The sequence below is a fragment of the Lycorma delicatula genome, chromosome 3 (assembly GCF_047948215.1).
Source record: "Lycorma delicatula isolate Av1 chromosome 3, ASM4794821v1, whole genome shotgun sequence".
In the NCBI taxonomy this organism is placed as follows: Eukaryota; Metazoa; Arthropoda; class Insecta; order Hemiptera; family Fulgoridae; genus Lycorma; species Lycorma delicatula.
The window spans coordinates 173,264,878-173,288,532 of NC_134457.1; the positions used below are offsets into that span (position 1 = coordinate 173,264,878).

A 23,655-nucleotide genomic window follows, 5' to 3' on the forward strand; every position below is an offset into this window, starting at 1 on the left:
TCATTACATTGACTGGTTATATAGTGTCATCATAAATTTAAAGAAATCAACTTTATATGGTATCACTTATATCTTGCACGACTTGTATAACATAGAAGTCACAGATCAGCAATTTATAGTGTAATCACTTGTTCAACCACTTCTTCATTCTGTTTAGTGCTGATAAAGGAGCAGTAGATGAAAGACATGATATATCGCTGTTTCCAACTGTGAGATATGTTTTGTAATTCATTTTTTGGGAGCAAGCATACAGTGAAACTAAAATCTGTAGATGATAATCTCATGTTTATACTAATATTATGTGACATAGTCATCATGCCAGAAAATCAGAGAGAAGCAAGCCAAACAGATTCAAATGATATTATTGAACTGAAAAATGATTGCCACAACATTTTGGGAACAACTGATTCTACTAGTGGAATTCATGGAACTTGGGACTGTAACGATATCAGGGTCTTATTATGAATTGAAGGAGGTTAAACAAATCAAACGGTGCAGGCTGCTCTTGATGGCTATTATTCTTCAGAATGGAAATGCATAACCTTACTCTGTAGGCCACGCAAAGGCTTTAGTTGTCAGTTCAAGTTTGACATTTTTATTGTTTGGACACTGCTTGAATACCATCTTTTTATTAAGATAAAGATTTGTCTGTTAATCGGTATAATGAAACTAACAAGGGGTTCAGAAATGGATGGGTAGTAGATTTCTAAAATCATTTCTACAAAAGTTGGTATTGTGGTGCAACAAGTGCCTGAGAGTAAAAACCAACTAGGGTAAAGTCTAGTGCAGATAGTTTATAAGATATAGTGATCCAAATAACAAAATATTTAGACATTGTTTTTTTTCTTAACAAAATTCATGTACATGCCATATTTTTACTAAAGTAAAACTTGGCAGTCTTTATTAATTTATCCTAACATTGCATATGAACAGCTGAACAATGTTTTGCAATCAAGAATTACCTTAAACATGATTGATGTTTAGATATTTATTTTAAAGCATGAAAGAGGAACCATAGCTGTTGTGATAATTTTTTTTTCATTTCTAGTTACTTAGGAAGAAATTGTACTTTGAAAAAATAAATCAATAAAATAATTATAGTTACTTATATATATCATTTACCATAAACAAAAGATTGACTGCAACGAGATATGAGATAGAAGTTCCACAAAACGGCATTGCCATTCTCAAGAAAAAAGCATTTCATGCCAGGCTTATTAAGGAAAGTGAGGGCTGAAATGATTATGAAGTGATTATGGAAAGTGAGGGCTGAAGTGTCTTCTACACAGAGTAGGCCAAGCCCAAAAAAATGCAGGAAATCTTCAGCTCTACAAGCGATGCCTTTACTCTGTTCAACACTGGGACTGGTCGCGTATGAAAATCAAAATTCTTAATTAAAGTGAAAGCAGTTGTATCTCTTGCATCTGTTATGCCTTATATGCATCATCGCATTGTGATTGTGACAAATTATGTAATTCAACAACTTAACATACAACTTCTGCTAGGTCACAGAGAATGAATCACAAAACTTATCTCACAGTTGGGAACAGTAACATCATGTGTTTCATCGACTACTCTTTTACCAGCATTAAATCGAATGAAATGATATCATGAGAAGTATACACATATGATGACATCGTTTAGACATCTATTGTTGCCTACTACAGAGATTAAAATGTCATTCAGTTATGCTTCAATTGTCTAAACTGTGTGGTGTGTTCATACAGTTATTAGTGTTTTGCTATATTTTCATAAATTCATTATAATACTGAAGAGATTTTTTCTCATTCATGTTTGCAGGGGCTACATGGCCTCTGCAACATTTGTGGATGTTCAAATCATCCAGACAATTATTGTTACATTAGAGATAAATTTATGCATAAATCTCAAAGAAAGACTTATTTATGAATCGATAAAAACTGCCTATAAATTTTATTTTGACTGCCCACTCAGGGATCAAGATAAAATATGGGCCCCTAATTTTATTTCTATATTGTGCTCAGTAACTGAACAGTTGAAGGGGAAACGACGACCCCTCCTATTTATTGTAGCGATGGTTTGGTGTGAACCTAAGGGTCACATTTCACAGACTGCTACTTTTGTATAACAAATATATTTTATATATTTTCATTCAAAAAAAGAAAGTTCATAAAATATTCAGATGTATCCTCAGGTCTAAACCTGGTACCAGATGGGTAGAAGTTACTTGTACCTGTACCACCATCTAATCCAACATGGCTAGAAAAACAATCTGAAAATTTAGTGGAAAATTTCTTCCTGTGTTCAATGAGAAATCTCACCTAATTCAACAATATGAACTTAATGATATAGTTTGTGATTTAAAGTTATTAAAACAGCAAGCTGAACGTCTAAGGTCTAGACTACAACAGTGGAATCTTTTACCGGAAAAAACAAAAGTTACTATGGAACACGAAATAAAATTTAATTCAACTTACTTTACTATGAAAAATTCATTGTGCGTTTGTACTGATGTCGATGGCCTGATGAAAGAGCTTGGAATATGGGAAAATAAAAGACCTAGATTCGGCTTGATCTCTCTCTCTTGAGAAGTGGCAAGATAGAGGCAATTTGCAGTTAGAGGCAATTGCAACATAAAAATCAGAGTTCCGGCCTACCGGGTGAGCGACCTCTGTAGGGTACGGCATCGCCGGATCCTGCGGAGTTCCGGAAGGTTAGAGGCGTGGCAACCACTAAGGATGCACAACACAGAATGCTGGTCCATCCTCACTGGCAAGGAAAAAAAGTTGTGGCGAGACCGGTAGCCATACCTCCATCAAAATCAACGTCAACGCTTGTTCCAAGGTCGACTGAGAGATGCACGGCCGTAAGAGAATATGTAAAAACGCGATGTCGAACAAATAGGTCTAAAATTTATTTTTCCTTGCTAGTCATAAAAATGTCCAACCCCAGACAGCACTAAAAACCACGACTGTCCGGACTAATCCTGGACGTGTGGTAAGCTTACCTAAGATCCAAATATTTCATTAATTAAAATTTTATTTGGCTGTAAATCTGGAACCAATGAAAATAAGTACCACTTATGATATATCTTTGAAAAGCTCTCAATAACGGCTTATTACTGCAGTTAAGAAAAAATCCGAAATTTAAATATTTTGGATATTTGGACACTTTTGGTTCAGTCGATTGCAAACAAAAACTAGGTGCACAACTAGATGTTATAATAGTCCTCAATCCAAAATTTCAACATCCTACAGCTAAATCGTTTTTGAGTTATACGTTTTTGAGTTTAAGATACATACGTACATAATACATACAGACGTCACGCCGAAACTAATCAAAATGGATATTTCCGTTGAAATCTGAAAATCGAAATTTTTCGCGATCACAATACTTCCTTTACTTCGTAGAAGGAAGTAAAAATTAAAAAAAAACAAAATAAATAAAAATCAATAAAAATGTATTATTGCACTTCTTTCCACGGGAAACAATGCATTTATATGCACGTTTTCAGAATAATAGCGGATATGTTAAAAATTCTTAACATCCTATAAAAATTATAATATTTATTTTAATAAATTTAATTATTTCTTTCTAAAACAGCCATTCTGTTTTCAGAAATATTAACCTATCTCATCAGATGACCTTTAGCTGTTTGATATAGATGTACTGTACTAAATAATAGATGACAGACAGATCTCAAAACTATTAAAAAAAGAAGTAGATTTTTCTTTTTAAAAAAAATATTTGGAGTAAAATAATCTACAACCGTGTCAATAATCTACAAAAGAAATTTAGGAATTATAATAATGTTAAGGGAAACTTAAAAAATATAATGTATTAAACCAATATTTTCTTATATTTTCACTCTCCGTATAATTAATGATTATAATACTTAATGATTATGATTATAATTAATGATTATAAGATTTCCTTGGCAAATTTCATGGGCTGCAGAACCATACTCATAGGATTAAACGGTGCTAACCCTCAAGAAAAAAAAAATGAACGATTGAGAGAAATGAAAGATTTAATGTTGGAGCTTTAAATAATACATTTAAAGATATTTTACAGTCTCTTCGAAGAAAAGTACGGTATTACTTTCGGTCGCTTGGTGTGATTGGTTGGGGGGGAGTGAAAATTAATTTTCTTTACGTTTTGAGGAAAAAGGAGTACGAAAATACCATTCACATAAATTGTGGTTTCCTTATACAAATGTCCCACGAAGAAACGGAGAAACTTAAGGACATGTTCTACTGGTTAAAATAATGAAAAAGGTTCATGTAAACATAAATCTGGAAACGCTTAGCTTTCGAGTTACGGCTAGCGAAAGATTTCACCCGGTTTTCAACTGTAATTTTTAAGACCTAAATTAAAAAGAAACATTGGTGGTTTTTGTTACGTAATTTGAGCTGGGAAACAGGATAAAACAGGTCCCATAACTGTAACTCTAGTAGTTTTTAAGATATCTGACATAAAATACAAAATTTGGTGTCGAAAAGCAAGTTTTTTTAGGTTTGTAACAATAGCTTTGTTAAATGATTAATAAATGCGGAAAATTTGGTAACAAAACTTCTAGAGAATCTAATTCTGAGAAAATTAATGTAAATACAGCCAGTACATACTTTTAAAATCGGGTTTTTATTGAAGCAAAACAGACGACAAATAGACAGAAAATCGTATTATTCTTTCTGTACCTAATAAACATTCTCTTTCGGTGTATCAGCATTTACGATCGCATTTCCAACGCGATCGTTTTATGTTAACGCCAAATAAATCACGGTGTTAATAATGAACATCATGTGATTCAGCAATTTCAGTGTAGCCTAGGCACTAGTACAAGCCGAATCTCATTTTGTACTGGTTTGACAAAAAACAATGTGTGGCACATCCTACGAAAAGAAAACCTTTATTCTTTCCGCCTGCAGAAAGTTCAAAATTTGCGCAGCCAACAGATTATCCCCAGCTGTTAAACTTCTAACATTGGCTTCCAGACAACGCTGACAAGGTAAATTTAATATTATTTACTGATGAAGCCACTTTTACGAGAAATGACGTCTTCAATTCTAAAAATAGTGAAGACATTCCACATGTTTGGTACTGTGGAAACTAGTTTCCAACATAGATTTCACATTAATGATTGTTGTGGTATTATTTATATTAAAATTCTGGGACAATTTTTCCAATGAAAACCTTACGGGAGATACATACATTCATTTCTTGAAAAACAATATGCCGGCTCTTTTGGGGAGGTTGTACCTTTACAAACTAGATTGCAAATAATGATTTTCCAGCACAATGGTGCAACGCCATTTCTTTAGTAGCTAAAAATTACTTGATTTCCGATTTATTAAACTGGATTGGACGTGGCGGACCGATCGATTGGCCACCACGATCACCTTACTTAACGCCACTAGATTACTTCATGTGGAGCCATATGAAAACGCTAGTACACCGACAAAAAGTTAATACTAAAGAAGAGTTACTCATTAAAATACGAAATGCTATTGAATTGATACGGAACGATCCTGAGATGATACGGAAAGCCATCAGAAATATTTTACGTCGGGTAAAATACTGTGTACATTGTGAATGAGGGAATTTCGTACAATTACTGTAACAGGTTTGATATTCTGTTACCATTTATCGCTTCATATATTTTAATTTTTTGTTTTGCTATATTAAGAACAATGTTTATTAGGTACAAAAAAGAATAATACAATTTTCTGTCTATTTTTCGTTTGTTTTGCTTCAATAAAAAATCGATATTTAAAAGTTTTTATTTACTTTTTATTAGTTGTATTTATTTTTCTTAGTTTATTTTTATTTTTATTTTATTATTTTAGTTTATTATTTTCTTTATTTATTTTTATTAGTTGTGTGTATTTTCTCAGAATTAAATTCTCTACAAGTTTTGCTACCAAATTTTTCGCACTTATGAGTAATATAACAAAGCTACTGTACTACAAACCTAAAAAAACTTGTTTTTCGACACCGAATTTTGTGTTTTACGTCGGATATCTTAAAAACTACTAGAGTTACAGTTTTGGGACCTATTTTATCCTATTTCTCAGGTCAAATTACATAAGAAACCACCAATATTTCTCTTTAATTTGGATCGCAAAAATTACTGTAGGGCTTCTTTTTATTATAAAAGCTGGAATTCGGGTGAAATCTTTTGCTAGCCGTAACTCGAAAAAAAAGCGTTTACAAACAAGCCTATGTTTATATATATATATTTTTCTTTCATTATTTTCACCAGTAGAACATGTCTTCAAAGTTTCTGCGTTTCTTCGTGGGAGATTCTATACTATATATATATATATACTATATATATATATATATATATATATATATATATATATATATATATATATATATACTAGCTGCAAGGCGTTCCTACGGCACACCTTTGTAGCTAGGCCCTCCGGGCGAGTTGCCCTGGCGTCGGCGTCTTGGTCGATTGCAAACAAAAACTAGGTGCACAACTAGATGTTACAACAGTCCTAATTCCAAAATTTCAACATCCTACAGCTAAATCGTTTTTGAGTTATGCAAGATACATACGTACATAATACATACAGATGTCACGCCGAAACTAGTCAAAATGGATTCAGGGATGGTCAAATGTAAATCTCCGTTGAAATCTGTAAACCAACATTTTTTTGCGATCACAATACTTCCTCTACTTCATACAAGGATGTTAAAATCATAGGTACAGGTTCTGCTACTTCCACTTTACCATTTCGACTTAGAAAATAAGGATGATTGGAAACCATATTTTGAACATGTAAAAAAAGCTGAAACTGAGTGTAAGAAGATAGAACTGCTAATCAACAAAATGACAGATAAATTTATTATACATCTAGATGTTTATAGTAATAATAAATATTATGCTTAATACTGTGTGCACATAAGTGGCTTTATAGTTAGTGAGAATAATAAATACATAAATGTACTAACTAAAGATAAAAACTTGCTATTTTTGAAGGTAGTTCTGTTAAAACCTTATATGGTGTTTTTAAAATGATAATAAAGTTTTACTAGATTATTAACACGTAAATACAGTTAAGGACTTCTTGTTTGCAACTCTTCTGACCTTGTCAGAGGGTACTATTAAGATTGCATGATATGACACCATAATTTATTTTTATATATTATACTCAAGAAATGAAATATTGGAATCTATACGACTTAGAACTTACGTTAGTATTAAGAGATACAAAATTTGCAGAATCATGTATGAATGTTCTTTATAAGGGAGTACTTAAATAATCCATAATGTTTTAATAAATTTAATTATTAATTATTTTACTGACTCGCAAAAACTGCCTTTAATTCATATTAATCATTTAATTTTATGTCATCACATGATAATTATAAAATTTGAATTACTTTATGTTGCATGAACCGCAAATAAAATCTAAAACTGATTTGCAGAATAAAGTTATTAATGTTTTATAATAATTTTCAATGTAACATGATTAATTCAATACTAAAACATTTTATGTGTATTTTTATCAGATACAATCCAACTTTTTATTTTTAACTCTAAACTATCCATTGCAAACAAAGATAATAAAATTAGACATTGAATACACATTCAGCCACAATTACAAAAAAAAATCCTAGTATTACCTAAATAATCAGAATCATCCTTTACAAATCTCTTGCAAAAAACAGGATACCTGTAGATATGCAACGATATTAACTAGAACACTGTCATAAATATATGTCACAAAAACACATCACACCAATGAAATTTGAGTCTTTTTCTAACTTTTGGTCCACTCCTACGTCATTTTATATTCTATATCATATCAGCCTCAACACAACTTCTAAGTTTTACATACTCAATAATCTGTTCTGTTTATTCAAATTTTTGTCTTCCTTTACTACTTTTTAAATATCATACTTCTTTTTTCAGTCTTTCAATCAGATTCAGCAACCCTGGATTCTTATAGCTCACTGACATTATTCTTCTTTACAACATTTTTGCAGCACAAACTTCAATTTAACTAATTTCAAATCAATTTAATTTTATCAATCAACCTAATCTTGTACCACGACACAAACCTTTACAGAATTTCCTCTGCCAACCACCCAGTCAGTTGTTAAATGCATTCATAAAATCAACATTTTCAAAGTACTGCGTAATTATGCATGAAAGTCCGCGGTGAAGGTAAGACCTTCATCTTGGTAAGGAGATAGTCATTCACTTCTAGTCTGGATGAAAAAAGGATGATAAAAAATTTCCGGCTTGAAATGCTCAAGTTAAGATTTTGCATGATCTGCAGAGTGGGGATATACAGTGTCATGAAAGCATCTTTCATGAATACCTCCCTTTGCCATGTGTTTTGGAATCACCTCTGTAGCTTCTTCTGCATTTTGTAATAAACTTTTGAGATTGTGATACTAGATTTTATGAATTTAGTCAGAAAAATTCTCTTGCCATCACAAAACAATGATCCCATTATTTTCTAACTGAAGATGCCTGATTACACATGGAAAAAGCCAGGCATTACTGCAAGATATTTATATCATGCAGTTAAGCAAAGATTTAGAAATCAACTTGTCGACTGCAAAGCATATCCAGGAGCAGACATTGATAGCGACCATAATTTAGTAATAATGAAATCAAGGTTGGGGTTTAAATACCTAAAGAAAAGATGTCAGATGAATCTGTGGAATTTAGAAAAAAAGAGGAGGAAGAGGAGGTAAGGAAGATTTTTAAGGAGGACATTGCAAGAGGTCTGAGTAAAAAAATTAGATAGAAAATATAGAAGAAGAATGGGAGAATGTTAAAAAGAAAATTCTTAAATCAGTAGAAGTGGATTTAGATGGAACAAAGAGAACTGGTAGAAAACCTTGCATATCAGAGGATATATGATGGTAGTATGGGTACTGATGGGTGAATGTAGAATGTATAAGAATGTTAGTGATGAAGATGGTAAAACGAATAATCAACAATTAAGAAATGCTGTAAACAGGAAGTGCAAATTAGCGAAAGAAAAGTGTTCAGAAGTGGAAAGAGAAATGATCATTGGTAAAATAGACAGAGCATACAGGAAAGTTAAGGAGAATTTTGTCATACATAAGTTAAAATCTAATAATGTGTTAAATAAAGATGGTAAACCGATTTATAATATGAAAGAAAAGGTAGATAGGGTGGTGAAATATATTGAAGAGTTATACGGAGGAAATGAATTAGAAACTGGTGTTATAGAGGAAGAAGAAGAATTCGAAGAGGATGAAAAGGGAGATACAATACTGAGATCTGAATTTAATAGAGCATTAAAGGATGTGAATGGCAGAAAAACTGCTGGGATAAACGGGATACCTGCAGAATTACTGTGCAGTGCAGGTGAGGAAGCAATAGATAAATTACACAAACTGGTGTGTAATATTTACAAAAAAGGGGAAGTTCCATTAGACTTCAAAAAGAGTTATTGTCATGATACCAAAGAAAGCAGGAGTAGAAAAATGAGAAAATACAGAACAATTAGTTTAAATACTCATGCATCAAAAATCTTAACTAGAATTTTGTACAGAAGAATTGAGAAGAGAGTGAAAGAAGTGTTAAGAGAAGACCAACTTGGTTTCAGGAAACGTTTAGGGGGAAGGGAAGCAATTTTAGCGCTCAGATTAATAATAGAAGAAAGATTAAAGAAAAATATCTAACATGCATGACATTTATAAACTTAGTAAAGACATTTGATAATGTAGACTGGAATAAAATGTTCAGCATTTTAAAAAGTTTAGGGTTCAAGCATAGAGATAGAAGAACAATTGCTAACATTTACAGGAACCAAACTGCAACAGTAATAATTAAAGAACATAAGAAAGAAGTTGTAATAAAAAAAGGAGTCTGACAAAGATGTTCCCTATCCCCATTACTTTTTTATCTTTACGTAGAACTAGCAGTTAATGATGTTAAAGAACACTTTACATCTGGAGTAACAGTGCAAAATGTAAAGATAAAGATGCTATGATTTGCTGATGATGTAGTAATTCTAGTCGAGAATAAAAAAAGATTTAGAAGAAACAATGAATGACATGGCTGATGTCCTTCGTAAGAACTACCACATGAAAATAAAAAAGAACAAAACAAAAGTAATGAAATCTAGTAGAAATAAAATAGATGGACCACTGGATATAAAAATAGGACAAGAAAAGACTACGGAAGTAGAATAACTTTGTTATTTAGAAAGTAGAATTACAGGAGTAAAACAGGAGCGATATAAAATGCCTAACAGCACAGGCGAAATTAGGTTTCAGTCAGAAATATAATTTACTTACATCAAAAATTAATTTAAATATCAGGAAAGCATTTTTGAAATATATGTTTGGAGCATAGCTTTATATGGAAGTGAAACTTGGATGATTGGTGTACTTGAGAAGAAAAGATTAGAAGCTTTTGAAATGTGGTGCTATAGGAGAATGTTAAAGATCAGGTGGGTGGATAAAGTGACAAATGAAGAGGTGTTGCAGCAAATTGATGAAAAACAAAGCATTTAGAAAAATATAGCTAAAAGTAAAGACAGACTTCATAGTTGTTCAGCATGACAGACTTCATCACAGCTGTTACTTATAGCAGTATTAATAAAAACATGACAAAATTGTTATTAATGATTTTAGCAGATATATCTTTCCATCTGCAAAAAATGATAAGAGACAAACTGAAAATGATCTACAAACTGATAGAGATAGGTATAACAGATTCTTCAATATTTCATAGCTGCTGATTTACAAACACTAAACAGAATAGATAGCAAATGAGCATATGAGATTATGGATTGATAGTGTTTGTTATATATACTCTGAACAAACAGATTCATTCTAAACAGCCAATCAAAAATAAGCAAAATAAAATTTTCATTTGATTATATTTTTTTATTAACTTAATTTTTATTGTTATGATATGCTTTATGTTCTGTTATGATAGTTGGACTAAGAAGAATGAATGAATGAATGAAGTAACAGTTAAAAAATGTTACACCCTTGATGAGAATTGAATCAAAAATTGGATTATCTAGAAGGCTGCACATTAACCACTATACCAACATTTATAACCATTACACAACTGGCATTTTCAAGTATTTTATAAATAAATATAGAATAGATTTTTCTAATACGTACATATATTTTCTGTTATCTATAATCTTTTCTTTTCATACAAATTTTTCGCTACCTTCTGTTATCAAATTAATTTCTATGCCAAAACATGAAATCCACAAACTAATTGTTTTATAGATTCAGGTACAAACTGAAAACTCTTTTTCAATTCATTATAAACAATAAATAAATGAATGAAGATAATAAAAATATTTTGAATAGCAAAAGGAAACTCACAGTCATTAAAATTTGAAAAGTATTCATTTTCCTTAGTTATAATGAATTAGTAGATATCTTCTGTGAATTCTACGTAGTAAAAAGCACTTGTTATGTTTGCAATATCTTTGCTCTACATATATATTACAGAGCTTGCCGTTATTCAATCTGTGACAGGTAAAATACCATGTTGAGTTGTTTTTATTAGAATAAATCTGAACAGACCAGCAATTTAAATTTATTTAGATTTTAACCTTTTAGATTCTATTTATTTTCATGACATGAAAATTAAATAATTTTTGTAAAAATTACTTTCAGATGTCCCTTCAACATCTTCAACAGACTTAAGTCAAAAGGATGTGAAGTATGGTTTGTGAAGAGGTTGTATGATAATACTCGCAGCTATTTTAAAGATTTTACATCCCATATTTAATTTATAATTATATTTATTTATTTACAAAAAACTGCTACTCTCAAAGTTATCACTATTTACTACGTACGAGATAAAATAGATTAATTTGAATGAATAAATATAAATGGCTGAGAAGAAATACCTGAATGGAGATCTACTTCAAAGTGGTTGAAGGATTGGCCTTGTCACTTGTTAATAGTAATAACAAAAAAAAAATTCTGGTAAGGTATTGTAGATGTTTAAGTTGAAGTGGTAGATCTGTAGGGGTCATAGGGATTCAAGGAATAAATGCAATTTCTCCTATCACTGGACCACTAAGATAATACAGGTTATAGCAATATGTAAATAATAGATTATAGATAAAAGCTTCAATGACATCGTTATGCATAGCTTTTACCTGTTGCTGGCTAGTAACAATATAGATTCAATGATATTACTCTGATCTATAGTCTGATAATTTTAACAGATTGGAAGGTCACATAACATAATTGTAGAACCAACTTTTAATTTCAGTGTATGAGGTGAAAATCCATAAATTTAGTCAAACATAATAATTTTCTTAAGAAGTCTACATTATTATTGAAATTCAACATTCCTCAGACCATTAAAACTGTTAAATAAGTAAGTAGTCGTCATTCCCTTTAATTTTATTATCAAACTAATTTGTTTTTACATATATTACAATAATAATATAAATTGATCTTTTGTACATAAAGACATTCAATTTAGTAAATAATTAAGTAACTATCTGAAGAAGTCTATATTGACATAGACAACAGTTAATATAGACAGTGACATTTGATATGCATGACATTAATTTTTTTTATTTTCCTAATGTGTACATTGTAATCTGTTCAACTAGTGAATAATAAGTAAACCCCATGGCCCAACAAAATGAGGATGTGATGTAAATGAGATGTAGTCTTATACAGATTCAGGCTGAGCATTCCTGAGATGTGCGGTTAAACATGAGATGAACCCCAAAAACCAAAGTGTCTAATATTCAAATCCATATAAAAGCAACTAACTTTTACTAGGATTTGAACCTCAGAACCTGCGACTTTGAAAATCAGCTGTTAAACAACCGATAAAAGCCTACCAGGCTGGTCTAGTAATAAACTTGTTGTTGCAGACCACTTGTTTAACAGCTGATTTTCAAAATCAAAGGTTCTGAGATTCAAATCCTAGTAAAGGTTAGTTATTTTAATACCAGTTATTATAATACCAGTGTATTTTGGGGATTGGGGTTCAATTAACTGCATGTCTCAGGAATGGTCGACCTGTCTGTATATGACTAAACTCATTTACATGTTATTCATATCATCCTCATCAAAATGGGCTATGGGGGGAGGGGGTTTGTGTATTGTTCACTCGAACAGATTGCAACGTACATATGGGAATAAAAAAAACAATTGATTTGAATTACAATTTAACCAGTAGACCAGCCTGGTGGGATGAAGTTAAATTTAAAAAAAGCAATTACAAGTTATTTGTTTATGAGTTATATGGTAGTGAAACTGGTGAGATTTGAACTGTGGTAAACATTCTGGAACAGGAAGATAATGTGAAATACATATCCCCCTATTCATCCCAGAGCCTAGGTAATAGTCCCTTCCTGATGGTTCTTTCTTATTATCCGGCGTGTATTTGTGCAATAGCGGTTATATATTTCTTTTATTTACGTCCGGAATTGTGGAGTGCATTCCACCCTTACTGATCAACGTGCAACACATTACTTGGGCTAACCTTGGAGATTAGCAATGTGTTTGCGTTTCTCCCGGCGCAGTTCCCTTTCAGTCACTGAAAGCTTTCATCCGCTGAAGGCTTTGAAACATTCCCGGGGGTCATAAGAAAGCTACAGTTAAAATTTCGTAATGATTGGTTCTGTAGTTTTCGCGGTTATCGGATCAGAAAAAAATACAAAAGACGTCTCTTTATATAGTAATGATATTTTCATTACTGCTTTTTGATAATAATAAGAAAAGGAATGAAAAAACAGAGTAAAAAAACTACAAACAAGCAAGATATAAGATTATCTGAAATGCTATAATATAATTTAAAGTAAAACATTTTATCCAGAATTATTTAACTAATTTTCTTGAATTTTTGCGTGGAGATACTTTGAATACTAGAATGATATCAGTCTACACATTATTATCCAATACTATCAATTATGACTACAAAAACAGTTTCAAATAGACAATACTGACAGTAAATTTTATTTACAAAACAAAAATTTTCACTTAACAGTAGAACAACATAAAATGGAACAGCCATAGAAACTGCCTCTAAAATAACGGTTGAAATAAGTCTAATATGATGAACATTAGGGCATTGAACAGATAAAAAATTAAAAATAATAAAATAAATAAAACACGAATCGAATTGAAAATTTCTTCCTTTTTGAAGTCCATTAAAACTACATAACGTTTAAATATTTAAGAATTAAAGATAGAAAGTAGGATGTTCGTTTAGTACTACTTACAATGTTTCTTATTTATATGGCACAGGTGTAAGTGAAGAATAAAGAATCGCTGTAAATTTCGCAATTTAAAATTACAGAATAACAATACTAGTTTTATCTACATCAGCGTTACCAAATTGCATAATTTAATAACAGCATTAAAAATTAACGCAATATTATTACTGCTATTTTTTAATAGTTGGCTTTTACTTCAAATGAATTACAATTACTATGATTAGAGTAATTCTTAGTTCTATTGCGCTATATTTTATTTCCAACAGTAATTAGTAAAATTATTATTTAATCTAATCTAACCTACTTTTTGGCAATAATGTAAATCATGAAATACTCTTTACTAGTAAATAATGTTATTTTTACTGAGGAAACTGTTTAACAGTTATAATTATTATAATTGATTAACTACGTGTATAAAACACATTAAACTATGTGTAGTTATTGAAATCCAAAACTGTGTAGAAAAACTAAAATCTTATTCTTACTTTCTGAAGATAACACTGAAAATCCTAATTTACTATAGTTACAATTTTCTAGTGGTAAAATAAATTCTTGATGAAAAGATAACAACCAAATTAACAAAATGACTGACTCATTTGGAATAAAAAGAATCTTGCGCAATTCTGTGCAAAGAGACCGATTTTTTGTTATTTTATTTTGTTTCCAAGTTCCAGCTTGCAGCATCATAACGAACCATGCTTCTAACTAGCCCCGCTCAAATATTTTCGAACTTAAATTGAGCATAACTCAAGAACAACTCAACAGATTTTCACATACACAACTTCAGATACACTACTACAGTATACATAAATTTCAATGAAATTCTTCAAGTATTTTTGAACGTTTTAGCCATAAAATCTTTTACGTAGGCCTATAAATAAATAAATATTCTACCCTAATAAACGGTATTTGTACAGGTCTGTGTACGTCTCCCTTAACTTAGCACCGAAATGTACCGATCACTAGCGGAAAATCCCGATTTGTTCGTATCAATTTCTAGAGTAAAATTTCTAATTTAACTTTATTTACGATTACTAATTTTACTTTTTATGATGAAAATTGATAAATCAACTTTCATCATTCAAAAAAAAATTTTTACACAAAAGGTAATCAATTTTTAACATCTAACAATCCTATTCCAAGACGCCGACGCCAGGGCAACTCGCCCGGAGGGCCTAGCTACAAAGGTGTGCCGTAGGAACGCCTTGCAGCTAGTATATATATATATATATATATAGTATATATATATATAGTATATATATAGTATATATATATATAGTATAGAATCTCCCACGAAGAAACGCAGAAACTTTGAAGACATGTTCTACTGGTGAAAATAATGAAAGAAAAATATATATATATAAACATAGGCTTGTTTGTAAACGCTTTTTTTTCGAGTTACGGCTAGCAAAAGATTTCACCCGAATTCCAGCTTTTATAATAAAAAGAAGCCCTACAGTAATTTTTGCGATCCAAATTAAAGAGAAATATTGGTGGTTTCTTATGTAATTTGACCTGAGAAATAGGATAAAATAGGTCCCAAAACTGTAACTCTAGTAGTTTTTAAGATATCCGACGTAAAACACAAAATTCGGTGTCGAAAAACAAGTTTTTTTAGGTTTGTAGTACAGTAGCTTTGTTATATTACTCATAAGTGCGAAAAATTTGGTAGCAAAACTTGTAGAGAATTTAATTCTGAGAAAATACATACAACTAATAAAAATAAATAAAGAAAATAATAAACTAAAATAATAAAATAAAAATAAAAATAAACTAAGAAAAATAAATACAACTAATAAAAAGTAAATAAAAACTTTTAAATATCGATTTTTTATTGAAGCAAAACAAACGAAAAATAGACAGAAAATTGTATTATTCTTTTTTGTACCTAATAAACATTGTTCTTAATATAGCAAAACAAAAAATTAAAATATATGAAGCGATAAATGGTAACAGAATATCAAACCTGTTACAGTAATTGTACGAAATTCCCTCATTCACAATGTACACAGTATTTTACCCGACGTAAAATATTTCTGATGGCTTTCCGTATCATCTCAGGATCGTTCCCTATCAATTCAATAGCATTTCGTATTTTAATGAGTAACTCTTCTTTAGTATTAACTTTTTGTCGGTGTACTAGCGTTTTCATATGGCTCCACATGAAGTAATCTAGTGGCGTTAAGTAAGGTGATCGTGGTGGCCAATCGATCGGTCCGCCACGTCCAATCCAGTTTAATAAATCGGAAATCAAGTAATTTTTAGCTACTAAAGAAATGGCGTTGCACCATTGTGCTGGAAAATCATTATTTGCAATCTAGTTTGTAAAGGTACAACCTCCCCAAAAGAGCCGGCATATTGTTTTTCAAGAAATGAATGTATGTATCTCCCGTAAGGTTTTCATTGGAAAAATTGTCCCAGAATTTTAATATAAATAATACCACAACAATCATTAATGTGAAATCTATGTTGGAAACTAGTTTCCACAGTACCAAACATGTGGAATGTCTTCACTATTTTTAGAATTGAAGACGTCATTTCTCTTAAAAGTGGCTTCATCAGTAAATAATATTAAATTTACCTTGTCAGCGTTGTCTGGAAGCCAATGTTAGAAGTTTAACAGCTGGGGATAATCTGTTGGCTGCGCAAATTTTGAACTTTCTGCAGGCGGAAAGAATAAAGGTTTTCTTTCCGTAGGATGTGCCACACATTGTTTTTTGTCAAACCAGTACAAAATGAGATTCGGCTTGTACTAGTGCCTAGGCTACACTGAAATTGCTGAATCACATGATGTTCATTATTAACACCGTGATTTATTTGGCGTTAACATAAAACGATCGCGTTGGAAATGCGATCGTAAATGCTGATACACCGAAAGAGAATGTTTATTAGGTACAGAAAGAATAATACGATTTTCTGTCTATTTGTCGTCTGTTTTGCTTCAATAAAACCCCGATTTTAAAAGTATGTACTGGCTGTATTTACATTAATTTTCTCAGAATTAGATTCTCTAGAAGTTTTGTTACCAAATTTTCCGCATTTATTAATCATTTAACAAAGCTATTGTTACAAACCTAAAAAAACTTGCTTTTCGACACCAAATTTTGTATTTTATGTCAGATATCTTAAAAACTACTAGAGTTACAGTTATGGGACCTGTTTTATCCTGTTTCCCAGCTCAAATTACGTAACAAAAACCACCAATGTTTCTTTTTAATTTAGGTCTTAAAAATTACAGTTGAAAACCGGGTGAAATCTTTCGCTAGCCGTAACTCGAAAGCTAAGCGTTTCCAGACTTATGTTTACATGAACCTTTTTCATTATTTTAACCAGTAGAACATGTCCTTAAGTTTCTCCGTTTCTTCGTGGGACATTTGTATAAGGAAACCACAATTTATGTGAATGGTATTTTCGTACTCCTTTTTCCTCAAAACGTAAAGAAAATTAATTTTCACTCCCCCCTCTAATCACACCAAGCGACCGAAAGTAATACCGTACTTTTCTTCGAAGAGTCTGTAAAATATCTTTTAAATGTATTATTTAAAGCTCCAACATTAAATCTTTCATTTCTCTCAATCGTTCATTTTTTTTTCTTGAGGGTTAGCACCGTTTAATCCTATGAGTATGGTTCTGCAGCCCATGAAATTTGCCAAGGAAATCTTAAAACTTATCTGTATTATAATCATTAATTATACGGAGAGTGAAAATATAAGAAAATATTGGTTTAATACATTATATTTTTTTAAGTTTCCCTTAACATTATTATAATTCCTAAATTTCTTTTGTAGATTATTGACACGGTTGTAGATTATTTTACTCCAAATATTTTTTTTTAAAAAGAAAAATCTACTTCTTTTTTTAATAGTTTTGAGATCTGTCTGTCATCTATTATTTAGTACAGTACATCTATATCAAACAGCTAAAGGTCATCTGATGAGATAGGTTAATATTTCTGAAAACAGAATGGCTGTTTTAGAAAGAAATAATTAAATTTATTAAAATAAATATTATAATTTTTATAGGATGTTAAGAATTTTTAACATATCCGCTATTATTCTGAAAACGTGCATATAAATGCATTGTTTCCCGTGGAAAGAAGTGCAATAATACATTTTTATTGATTTTTATTTATTTTGTTTTTTTTTAATTTTTACTTCCTTCTACGAAGTAAAGGAAGTATTGTGATCGCGAAAAATTTCGATTTTCAGATTTCAACGGAAATATCCATTTTGATTAGTTTCGGCGTGACGTCTGTATGTATTATGTACGTATGTATCTTAAACTCAAAAACGTATAACTCAAAAACGATTTAGCTGTAGGATGTTGAAATTTTGGATTGAGGACTATTATAACATCTAGCTGTGCACCTAGTTTTTGTTTGCAATCGGCTGAACCAAAAGTGTCCAAATATCCAAAATATTTAAATTTTGGATTTTTTCTTAACTGCAGTAATAAGCCGTTATTGAGAGCTTTTCAAAGATATATCATAAGTGGTACTTATTTTCATTGGTTCCAGAATTATAACCAAATAAAATTTTAATTAATAAAATATTTGGATATTTGGGAAGGCACATCGGTTCGAATCAGACTTTATCTTCTTTTTTTAACTTTTTTTTTAATTTAAATATATTGATTTATTAATCAATATATTTATGATATTTAATTATGTATAATATTTAATATATATTTATATTAATCGTTATATTAACCTCATTGTAAAAAAAAATTTACGGTGAATAACAAAGTCAATAACAATAAAAAAAAATATAAAAAAATATCAGAAGTTTTTAATGAAATAAAATTTTATGTACTTTTTATTTTTTTTAAATGTGTATATGTAATTTAATACGCGTACAAGGAAGTCATGTAGTGCCCACATCAGATTTTTTACTGTAATTTTTATTTCTGTGATGAAGTTTTTAGATGAATCTTGAGTTTTGGCTAATTTGGTAAGGTCCTTTCACAATTTTTACAATCCTTAGAGGTTTTCCTTTCACAATTTTTACAATCCTTAGAGGTTTTCCTTTCACAATTTTTTTAAAAATTTAACCGTTTTCTTTTTAAAAGAAAAGAGTTTTTTTTAGTTGAATTCTATTTCATGCACGTTCTTTGTTTTTGAACGGATAAAAATAAACTCTCTGTTATTTACCCCTTTTACAAAAAAAAAAAAAAAAACTTTTCTAATTAATAAGATTTGTATCTATTATGAAGGATTTATAACTATAATTGGTTTTTCTTTGTAATTTTATGTCTATTTTCATTAGTTTTATTTAAATTTTTACATAGGATGCTCTTCCTGACTTCTTAACTTAGTGGTACCACTATACGGATATAAAACTGCAAAAATTTCAATAGAAAATTTCATGAGTTTTTATGTACTGTAGTAGAAATTAAAAATTAGGGTATGATTTATATGTGCACCCAAAAGATTAGCGTTACACAGAACATTTGTTATAAAAATTTAATAGCAATTTTTCGCTGTGCTGTCATTTTACTAACATATTTCCTTAAGATGCATGACCTCTCATTACGTGGATTTACGAACCTTAAAACAGGTTTTGGAAAAAAAATTAGGCTCTACGTAATTTGTTCAAATTAGTTTTGTCGACTCATCTAATCATTTTTCTCTTTATTCAACAGGATAAAATTTTAAAATATTTTATGGTAATATATTTTTAAAAATGCATAAAAATGCTGTTATAATGTTTGAATCGATTATTAGAACGTGACTTTTGACCACAAACACGTTGCTAGTTCGAAAGACTGCCAACAGTAATGCCTGCAACATTCACCGGCTTACGAGTCCTGTTTGTACAACCGGTTCGTTCAACTTGAGCTTCCTGCTTACGCAACTTTTGTTTACAGTCTTACATTTGGAATTCAGGCCATCTGTCAGTATTCGTACTAAATACACAGTCACATACTTAAATACGTGCTTAGTTTTTAGTAGATAAGTGAATAATTAATATATATTAATTTATTGGACACACTTTATACCGTTAACATTTACTAAAATTGAAATATACTGTTTGTTAATTGTTTGGTATCGCTTCTTCTGCGATAAAAGTTACTTAAAAGAAAGAAAACATAAATTATTTGAATGACATTTCAGATATTTTTCCTACCGACATGGCCTATTAACTAGTGTAGGCTAACAATCGGTAACGTTTTTTTAAGCGTCACTGCTTTAAAATTCCTTGCGCTCATTCCTGTTTTTATTTGTGGTAAACAGTTCTTTTTACTTTCATCGGTGATACAATCCGGAATAGCCGAGTAGTTTTGGCTTCTAGTAAAGTTAAGAAATGTGTAATGAATCATGTATATTGACAACTCAATAAAGCACATCGATTATAAAAAATTAATAAAAAGAATAAAGAGCAAAAATATTTCTTAAAAACAATTTTCTTTCCGCCTAAAAATTACTAACTTTACCAATACTAAAATACAGATTTTGGCAATCCTCGATTATCAAAATTTTCCATTTGTTTACAGTTCCACTTATTCTACTAAGATATTCAAAATTTTAATTTCGATATAGTATATCATGTGAAGTTTCATAATTTTCCAAATTTCTTACCAGTTAAAACCCTTCGTGTTTCAGTATCGCTTGACGATAATACACGTTCTATCCAGAGGAAATTGTTTTTAGCAATTTTTTGCTGTTTATTTTTTTTTCAAATCAATCTTTCAGATGCAAGTAAAAATTAATATTCCATTAATAAATTTATCTTCAATTAATTAATTAAGTAAAATTAATTTAAATCTGATTTATTGCAGTGGTAAATTTAAAAGAATAGCTAAATGAATTTACACATATTCCCTTTGAAATTTCAGTTTCACTCTAGATTTAACAGTTATGCTGAAATTCATTATATATAATTATTATTAAATATAAAATGATAAGACAAATAAGTAGAGAAATAAAAGGTAGGAAAGGGGATGACAACATGCCTTCATAAAAAAACATTTTTTTCGTATTAATTATTAAGAAAAAAAACATAATTTTCCATGCACAAAAACATAAATGAAGAGCAACAAATGGCATAGAAACATTTTTATAAAAGATAGGAGGCGCTGGCAATATGTTAATATAAAACATTACTTCTTAATACTTTTTGTTGGGCGTGAACACAAAATAACATTTCATTGGTACAAACAAATAACAATTTTAAAAAAAACCGTTATTTTCTCTATTTTTATGAGAGTAAAATTAAACAAGGGAAACAAATAAAAAATTCACATTATCTGTTTTACGCACGATTAGTAGTATTGTATCATTTCTACTTTGAATCAATAGCTGGCTTTATAAAAAATGTTAAAATATTGAGAATGAATATAAAGCTTATTATTAGATTCATCTGAAAAAGATATGCAATTGGTTCAGTATCTAATATATGCTTGATGTCTACCTTAATTTGTCTTTTGTAATTTTACAATCAAAATAACGAATTTCTGCAAATTGTTAGATCCAACCATTTTTTTTCTTTCCGCAGTGTTTAATTTACAATCGCTTTCAATTTACCGGAAGCATAAATAAATTTGAATATCAAAAACAAATGACATGCAGAGAGAGATTTCCATGAAAATTCCTCAGTGAACTGTATATATATATATATATATATATATATATATATATATATATATATATCTATGCATATCTTATACAGTATACATAAATATATAATAAGTACGAACAAAGATGAGTCCAAAGAACATTGATCAAGTTCAGAACATGAAAAGCAACGAAAACACCAAAAAGTATTCTTATCAATCGCACAAAGAATAACTAATCAAGCAAAGAAACAGTGAAACAAATCAAAGGACCAACAAAAGTAAGTGGCTAAACGAAATGAAGAATTTTCACGATGCACAGTATACTAGGGTACACTAGGGTAGTTGATTCACCTCAATTCTCGGAGAACATACAGATCTAATATGTGCAGTCGCTTTAGACGCCTTACGTCCTCGTTGATATCCAGAAGGTTAACCGCAAGCCAGTTCACATGTATGTCTCATTTTGCATATTGTACTGAATCGCTGTATCTCCTCTCAAACGGTTGGCATTTCTAGATAATCGTGTATTTCAGTGCTTTTCGCAAACCAGACGCTTCTGTTATATTTCCCAATTGTTTTTTTCTGGAATCGCTGTACAACTTGTCGTACCCGACAGTTGGATTCCGTAGGTCCAAATCCGTTTCAAGACCGCTGAGTTCTGTTATTTCTTATTACATAATGACAGTTGCGATCTCCTGCCTAGCAATCAGTACATCTCCCTGAACTTAAGTGTTAAGCTGCATCCTCTTCTCCCTGACATGATTCCTTTACATCAGACGGCCATCCAGATGCAGTCATCGGTATCGCGCGCTGTTAACATGCGGGATGAAAACCCCATTAAATAGAAGTCACGGACAGTCAGCCCTCCTCATCGCAAATGTCACATTCGCAGACTTAGCCGGATTAACCTTCATCTTCCATCGAGCTAGCTACTAGTTTATTAGATCCAATATAGTTAAGCAGAAGCTACGATACGGTCAGCAACCGCAGCCAAACTTTCGTGTCATCCGCAAACGATGCAAGTGTAATCCTTTGGAGACTGGAGGTCCACAGTGAAAACAGAATATAGAACCGGAATCAGAACTGAACCCTGAGAAACACCCGATCCAGTATCAAAGAATACAGGCAAGTCTTGGTTGTACTTCAGCTGCGAAAAACTTCCGTCCATTTAACTGTGTAGGAGCAAGTATTACGGTTGAGGAAAGCTCCTTTTCAATTTATAGGATAGTTTTAATAAGGTTTAAAAATATTGAAAGACAAAGAAGAATTTTCACTAAAACTGCAAGGAATTTTGACCGAATTGTAGAAAATGTGCAATAACTTCATAGTGAAACAAAAGTAAGTAAGATCCTGTACTTCATGTAACCGTAGAACTCTTCAAAAACATGTTTTACTCGTTTTTATCACTTAATATTAAATGTATTATTAAATATATTTTTAAATGAACATTATAATACCAAAATATTATAACTCAAATACCTCAACAATGTCCATTAGCGGAAACTCAGGAGAATTGCCTTGGGTTTTTTTTAACAAATATATCTGTGCTTTAACACAGCTAACAGTTTAATACATTTCATATCATAATATTTTACTATCTGCTTATTTTATGATAGGATATACCTTGCTCAATGTTCCTTAATTTATAAAATGAAAAAATAATTTATGGCAGATGAGGTATAATCTTAAAAATTAAATGATGAGTTGATGTAATTGAATAATTTTCGTTATTTCAGTTCAGTAGGTCTTAATATATTAACTGTTACTGAACACTTCAGTGTTCCTTCAACCACGAAGCCCTAGCCTCGTGGTTGAAGGAACACCCCCCCCCCCCCCATAGTTTTAATTTTACTTAACAACTAAATAAACCATAGTACCTCCAGATAGGCCTGCTGTTGCT

General features: G+C 30.7%; 1 protein-coding gene across 1 annotated transcript in view; it reads right to left on the reverse strand.

The window, feature by feature from the left end:
- The window catches only part of LOC142322221 (uncharacterized), a 72,782-nt gene that overhangs the window by 24,721 nt on the left and 24,406 nt on the right, over positions 1–23,655 (reverse strand). The gene's annotated exons all lie outside the window — the stretch shown is intronic.